Raw genomic sequence first — 8,304 nt, 5'->3', positions numbered from 1 at the left:
TCCCCAGACTTGGGTCCACATCAGCCATCACCTGTTTTTCCATCTTCTCCTTTTCTGTTCTCCTTAGCCTGGTGAGGTCGACAAGAAAGATGATTTCACCTGTCAGAAGGGAGACTACGAGACCTGGGCAACTTGTTTTTTGTTGTTTGTTTGAGTTGAAGTCTCACTCTGTCACCCAGGCTAGAGTGCAGGGGCAGGATCACAGCCACCACAGCCTCCACTTTCTGGGCTCAAGTGGTCTTTCTGCCTCCCAAGTAGCAAGGACTACAGGTGTGCACCACCATGCCCAGCTAATTTTTTAAATTTATTGTAGATACAAAGTCTAGCCAAGTTGCCTAGGCTGATCTCAAACCCCAGGACTCAAACAATTCTCTCGCCTCCACCACCCAAAGCGCTGGGATTACACATGTGAGCCACCACGCTCAGCCAGACAACATGTAAAAAGTAATGACTTGTGTGAGATATGTGACAAAATAGAAGCAGACGGCAGTGAAGGACTGTGTGTTCCAGGGAAGCAAATGCAGCAAACCCCACAGGAGTGCAATGGAGAGGGCCCCAAAGACATAGGACTTGATGGGGAGAGGTGAAACCGAGGGGAGACCAAACAGCAGCTTCCTCTGTGAATTAGCCGTTAAATCAGTGTTATTGAGGCCGAGCATAGTGGCTCAAGCTTATAATCCCAGCACTTTGGGAGGCTGAGATGGGAGGTTCGATTGCGTTCAGGAGTTCAAGACCAGCCTGGGCAACTTGGTGAGACCTCGTCTCTACAATCAATCAATCAATAATAATAGCCAGGCAGGGTGGTACTTGCTTGTAGTTCCAGCTACTTGGAAAATTGAAGCAGAAGGATCACCTGAGCCCAGCAGGTTGAGGCTGCGGTGGCTGTGAGTGTGCCGCTGCACTCCAGCCTGGACGACAGCGAGACTCCAACTGAAAAAAAAAAAGTTCACAGAAGCTCTGTGCAGCCTCTCATCACAATGCCACCTGATCCACTGGAGCTAACGGGTTCCTAGAACACGTACCTAGTGGGGGAAGCCAGTACTACAAGGAGCTCGCCCTCCAAAAGGTAATTTTGGTTTTTTTTTAGGTCCTCTTCGTATAGGCCATTGTCTCTTTCTTCCAAATCTTTTCTTTGTGGGGCGGCACACACACAAGCCACAGCGATACTGACAGGCCCATACTCCACACAGCCCAAGTTCAGACATTCCGAAAACACAGGAATTTGCCCCAGGGAGTGTGATAAGCCCGGAGGGGGGTGGGTGTCTCCATGGGCCAAAGGACTTGCAAAGGAACCCGGGCCTCTACTGTGATGTGTGGAGGCAGGCTGGGAAAGGAGGCCAGCTCTCCCAGTCAAAGGCATCAGAGAAAGCTTCCTGGTGGAGGTGTGGAGGAGTTGCACATGCCCCAGTGCACAGGCAGGGTGGGCAGAGAACCCTTCTGGGTGGGGGGGCAGGTCAAAAGATGCATTTGGCTTGTGGGGAGTAGGAACAGGGAGTTTGAGTCACTCAGGGTTGTGGTGAGAACACCAGTGCATGGCCAGGAAGGGATTGGTGGGGAGGGCTCCTGGGGAACCAGACTGGGTGCTGAACAACAGGGAAAGTTTTCAGCCTCCTTTCACTTGGGGAGCTGTGAGGATGAGGCTCAGGTTGGCTCCGAGTGTCAGTGAGCTTCAAATGCTGAACGGAGAAGGTCTTTCCTAGCATAGGTTTGCTGTGGTCACTGTCCTTGTCATGCAGCCTGTCATGCAGAGAGCAGCTGTGCTCCAGACACCCAGCCCAGTTCTAAACTGTGAGGTAGTGTGGGGACATGGACTGTGCTCCCCCATTCTTGGATTCTTCCTGCAACTTCCCTCAGGGAGCGGCCACCAGCCAAGGGGAAAGTGATGAATGCATCACACTCAATCAACGTAGTTGTGCACATTGGATAGGAATTTGAATGATTGGTTTGATTGCTTTGATTATAAAGCTATTGTCTGTTCTTCCCTGAGGCACAGATTCTTACTGACCAGCCGCCATCCGTGCCTCTGGTAAGTTCTAATACACCAATGTCTTTCCCTGCTGGACCTCTGGATGACTTCCTTGCAGTAGGTAAATGTCACACCCTGCTCAGAACTGGGGTGACCGCGTGACAAGAGTGCAACTGCTGAAACACTGATCGGGGCCGCAGAGCACAGGACGCGGTTCCCAGGCAACTCAGGTTTCTAAGAGCTGTGACCGAGAGGAGGGCTGTCTCCGGACTCCAGCCCCGAAGCCCAGGCTTCTCGACTGCCTCCGGCTTCCTGCCAGGCCTGGGCCTTCTCTTTCTATCATCCTCATTCTGTTCCCCATGGGTCATTTTTTTTCCCTTTTCCCACTGACTACGACCACTTTGTCATCATTCAGGAAAGGCAAAGCTGTGTCCTGTGACCATCCACTGAGAACCTGTCCTGTCCAGGCATTGATGTGGGCACTTCAAAGCATTATCTCATTTAATCCTCGCAGCAAGAGTGAAAGGTGAAGCCGGTCGTGGTGGCTCACACCTGTAATCCTGGCACTTTGGGAGGCTGAGGCAGGAGAATTCTTGAGGTCAGGAGTTCAACACCAGTCTGGACAACACAGCAAAACCTCATCTCTTCTAAAAAACTAATGGGCATGGTGGCGCATGTCTGTAATCCCAGCTACTTGGAAGGTTGAGGCAGGAGGATTGCTTGAGCCTAGGAGTTCGAGATTACAGTGAGCCGTGATCATGCCACTGCCCTCCAGCCTGGGTGACAGAACCAGACCATTTCTAAAAAATAAAAAATAAATAAAAAGAGTGTGAAACGTGAGTGTCATTTTACAGATGAAGAGTCCAAGGCACAGACAGGACAAATTACTCGCCCAAAGTCATATACCCTGTAATGGAGGGACAGAAGTAGCTCCAGGTTTCAAATATGAACTTGGATACACTCTTTTCTGATTTGAACACTTAGTCTGAAAACATATCACAATGCTCTTGGATAAAAATGAACATCTAAGGGTCATGGTGATTTCTCCCTTTCTTTCACCCCACAAGGACATTCAGACATTTGGCCTCCTGGGCCCAAGGTCCTGGCCACCCTGGTGTACAGTCTCTGGGTTTTAAAACTGTTAATTTAGGGAAAAAAATTTTTTTTCTATTGAAAAGCTATCAAACTGCCCAATTATATTTCTCCCTCCATTCCATAAGCTGGGTAGTAATCGAGTCTCTAGGCAATATGTTCAAAGCTAAGGGGATTAAAAACATGTCCGCAGTGCAATTAAGGGAGCCCTGCTGCATACAGGTTAGTCAATACCAGCAGTACCCTTGACCCTAGGATGCTAGAAGACGTACAGGGGCACGCTCATAGTCACTGCAGCCTCTACATGTTGGGCTCAGGTAATCCTTCTGCCTCAATTTTCTAAATAGCTGGAACTACAGGCACATACTACCATGCTCAGCTAATTTTTTACATATATTGTACAGATGAAGTCTTGTCAAGTTCCCCAGGCTGGTCTTGAATCCTCTTGCCTCCGCCTCCCAAAGTGCAAGGATGACAGGTGTGAGCCACCATGCCCAGCATTACAATGCCAGCTTTTAAAAAGTCACCAAAGTTAGCAGGACAATAAATTAGGCAGACATCGCTTTATAAAAAAGAGGGAAAGCCCCAGATGCCACTTTCTATGGAGAATGCACAGTTCAGTTTTATTCAGAGCCAATCAGAAAGAAACTTCCGATCATACGAGAAGGAACTCCACCATAGGTTTAGAATCTGTGCTCAAACTGCACAGGCAAAGAGGATAATATTCTGCTGACATGACTGATTTGCTGCTGTGTTCATCTCCTGCTTGTTTAACACTGACAATTGTGAGCAGAGTATGCAGCTGGTATCTGGAACAATCCTCACAGGGTTCAGTATCAGACAAACGTTTCATGTCTCCCTGCACCTCAGGTTCTCTGCATAGCTGGACTTCCTCCTCTTCAGGGAAGTCGTGTTTGATATTGAAGGTCTTGTGAATTTCTATTGGCAACAGTCTTGCAGGCAACATTAAGCCAACCTTTGAGGTCTAAGTGGTTTGTAGCCAGAATAAGTTCAAAAAGTGTTCCCCGATCAACTTTCAGGAATTCTTGGTCCCAAACAGAGACATCTTCTGCTCCCTTCTCTTTGTTCTCATCATCCTCAGGAGGAGGGAGGTCGTGCCTGTGGGGGGTGCACCAGAGAATAACCTTTCTCAATATGGCTGCATTGACGTTTACAGGAGGAACCGGGTCATCGTCTCCGTCATCCTCTGTTCCATCCACCTTCCAGTGTGGTCTTGATCATCACAGATTGTTCGGCAACTTCCATGTCAACTCCAAATATCTCTCTCTTGGAACTCTGCAGCTGAGTTGAGGTGTGGTGCTGGGTTCCCGGGAAATGGCCAGTGGAGGCTGACAGAGCAGGGCAGTGTCAGCACAGCAAGAGAAAGGTGGAGGACATGGCCACTCCAGGGTCCTCAAGGAGTTACAAGTCATACTCTGTGAGTTTTTAATCTAAGCAATAATTCCTTCTCAACAAGGAGATGATCAACAAACACCCAGACAAAGAGCTGTAGGGGAGGAAAAATAACCCCCAATGGGTTCTCAGTTGGAATGAACCCTGTAACAAAAGACAGATGGACAAGAGAAAAAGACAAGATTATTAGCATGTTTGTTTCATGCATACATGGGAGACATCCAGAGAACAGTAGTTCTCAAAGAGGCGGCTTTGAGTGCCAGATCAGACAGTATCTTCAACAAACAGGAGAACATTTTTAGAAAGGTGGCAAGCCCAAAAGAAGAGCACTTTGTGTCTCTAGGGGTGTGCCAGCCACTTGGGGGAAGGCCAACAAAAAGCCAGTTAGCAAAGCTGCCAATATAAATGCCCCATATCTTCACCAGGCCAAGCTGAGACTAGAACTGTCTTCAGAGGTCAACTGTTGCTCTGGGGGTGTGGAAGGATTGGTGGCCAGGATGCCTTGTGTCATTATAAATCCATGTTCTGCTTTTAGGCAAGTGGGGGCAGTGAGGTCGACTGGGCCCACCTCTTCTTAACTTCTTCAGCTTCCTATCTAGGTAAAGCGTACCTGGTCTCCCACAGAGCCTTTCAAAGGGGGTCCTCATCTTCGGGTTACCTGAGTCCTTCAAGGTGTCTCCCTCCTCAGAGGCTACACTAGTTGATGGCAGAAGGCTGCTTCCCTGAAGAGCAGCCCTAATGTTCAGTCTTCAGTCTGCTTCAAGTTCACTGTCTGTCCTTATGCTGAACTTGGCTTTATTACTAAGGTGCTGTTGTTAACTCTCCTATCTCAATCTCAGTTTCCTCAACTGTGCAAAATCCTGTGGTCAGGCTGTCATCTCCAAAGTGTTGCCCAACTCATATATTTTAGAATTCTATGAAGAGCTTCACCCAGGAGTAGAAAAGAGAATTAACAAACTCATTAATGAAGACCTCATTTGCTCTGTTGTTCAATAAGATTATTTAAACTATCTTTATGACATTTATTATCACTTTCTGTAATTGGTAACTGGTGTAAAGATCACAAGCTTTTTACTGCCTTTAAATCTCATCCAAAGGTACTTTCCAGCTGAAAAAATTCCATGATTCTAAGTGTGTATCAATTTCATGCCAGGAAGGATCAGAGGCTTGGTCAATATTATTTTTTCCACAGTGAAACTATGTAAGGCAGAAGGTTCTACTTAAGCTAACAAATGTGTACCCTTTACAGTGGAAGAATAAATAAACTATAATTTGTAAATTTGTTAATGGTTCCTTCCTACCAAAAATATTAACCTCTTCTATCCTTAACAAGAACTTAATATGTTGTATAGTTTCAGGTTAAAATGTTTGGGATCATTGATGTCTTAGAGTGATTTTCTGCAAATTTATTTCTCATCTCCAAACTCCATCTCTTTTCTCAGAATGTTCTTGATGCTACCTTTTCATGTACTCTCCAACTTGAAATGTTTGGCTCCTTTTCTCCTGTTATCTAACCTCAACAACATCTCCATATTTTAAAAATCACTATTATCTACAAAGAAATAACCATCAAATAGTTTATTATTTGAAAGAAGTGATACCAATGTAGAAATTTACTGTCTTACCAGGTGTGATGGTTCATGCTTGTAATCCCAGCACTTTGGGAGATCAAGGTGGGGGAGAATCACTTGAGGCCAGGAGTTCAAGACCAGCCTGGGCAACGTAGTGAGATCTCATCTCTAAAAAAAATAAAATAAAATAAATAATTAACTGAATATGGTAGTACACAGCTATAGTCCCAGCTACTTGGAGTTGAGGTAGGAGAATCGTTTCAGCCCAGGAGCTGGAGACTGAAGTGAGCTATAATTGCACCACTGCACTCCAACCTGGGTGACAGAGTGTGACACAGTCTCTAAAAAAGCAAAACAAAAATGAAGAAGAATTTGATCTCTGTTTACTTGGATGTAAGGAGCTATCCCCAAATAAGACCTTGCATTTTTTTCATCTACTTCTTTGTAATAAAAATCAAATTGAAATAAAGTTGAGATAACTGCAATTATCGTATCTAGGTAACCATTGTCAAATTGTTTCTAAATGTCAACAATAAAAACTCTAGTCTGAGTGAATTTTGGAATGCGCAAGTAATCCCAAAGGTCATGAATTTTCTTTCTTTCTTTCTTTCTTTTCTTTTTGAGTAGGAGTCTCCCTTTATTGTCCAGGCTGGAGTGCAAGGGCACACTCACAGCCACCGCAGCTGTGAACTGCTGGGCTCAGTTGATCCTTCTACCTCAGCCTTCCAAGCAGCTGGAACCACAGGTGTGCGCTACCATACCCAGCTAATTTTTTTTTAATTTACTATAGAGATAAGGTCTTGCCAAGTTGTCCAGGCTGGTCTCAAACCCCGGGCTCAGGCAATCTTCTCGTCTCCTCCTCTCAAAGTGCTGGGATTACAGGCATGAACCACCGCACCCAGCTAAGTCATCAATTTTCACAGTGACATCCAGCGGACGCTGAACATGTCAGCATGGATCAAGTGAAGTGTGCTCCCCAGTGACCTCCTCCCACTATGCTGTGGGTGCAGGTGGGTGTCAGACTACCCTCTGAGAGTGAGCTGCAGTCAGGCACATAGTGTTACACTGAAACGTTGGGGAAAGGGTCTTCCTTCTTCACTCACAGAAGTGGAGGAGAGGAATTTGCCCTCTGATGAGGTCAAATCAACCTCGTCTGAATTGGGATATGTACTGAAATGAAGGGGAACCCCAGCCAGCCCCTATTTTTACCTGCTCAGGATACCTGAGAGCAACTGGGCAGAGAAAATCTCACCATGCTCTGAGTTCCCCAAAGAGGATGCGGAATTCACGAAATAGTTTCATACTTTGGTGGAATGGCTCTATTGCTCACACTGGACAACAAGAGGGGAAATGGCTAAACCCAGAAGAACATTCCATCGTGTTCATCAACTAGATGCTGTGGTACATGCAGGAGAGAGCACTGCTCCATCAGGGAGCACGTGTTGCACTGCACCAACGCACAGTATTCATGGGCAGCAGGTGCAGAAATACCCAGGAGCATGTGCATGCAAGTAGCTGATGAACACGACCACTGCAGGATCTTGGAGTGCGTTACTCAGTGAAAAGCTCACACTCTACAGAGTCGTGACACGTGACATCAGGGAGCAATAGCATATTCTGCTGTCCATAACTTCAGTTCTTTTCAGATTCGTGTTGGTAAAATAACCTAGCAAAGAAGAGGTAGCAAAAAGTGAACTTTTACACAGAAGATTATGTGAAACACAAACTATCGAAAGCACCAAAATTTATTCATTTACATATCTTCTTTAAAAACTTGGCCAGGCATGGTGGCTCACACTTGTAATCTAACACTTTGAGAGGCCAAGGCAGGAGGATTAGTTGAGGCAGAAGTTTGAGACCAGCCTGGGCAGCATAGTGAAACTCCCATCTCTAAAACAAAACAAAACAAGAAAAAATCAACCAGTCATGGTGGCGTGCACCTGTAGTCCCAGCTACTCAGAAGACTGAGACAGAAGAATCACCTGAGTCCAGGAGATCAGGGTTGTGATGAACTGTGAGTGTGCCACTGTGCTCCAGCCTGGGTGACAAAATGAGACCCTGACTCAAAAAAAAAAAAAAAAAAAAGGTCTATTTGATTATCTTATCTTTTAAAATCATATCATTCTTAGGTTAGCGGTTTCCAGACTTGAATTCTTTCAGACAGTAAGTTTTCCCAAAACATTGAGAGAGCAAATGCAGAGTTCCCAAGCGGTCCATCTTGCCAACAACAACAATAACAGAAAGCAACCATTTCCCCCATCT

At 45.9% G+C, this 8,304-nt stretch overlaps 1 pseudogene; it reads right to left on the bottom strand.

Annotated features, from left to right (window-relative positions):
• Window positions 1-3,713: 3,713 nt before the first annotated feature.
• LOC103255201 lies at window positions 3,714-6,928 on the bottom strand (annotated as a pseudogene).
• Between the last annotated feature and the right edge of the window lie 1,376 nt (window positions 6,929-8,304).

This window comes from Carlito syrichta, unplaced genomic scaffold (assembly GCF_000164805.1).
Source record: "Carlito syrichta isolate Samal-C Ts95f unplaced genomic scaffold, Tarsius_syrichta-2.0.1 Scaffold287934, whole genome shotgun sequence".
NCBI lineage: Eukaryota > Metazoa > Chordata > Mammalia > Primates > Tarsiidae > Carlito > Carlito syrichta.
This window is presented reverse-complemented; position numbering and strand designations above follow the sequence as displayed.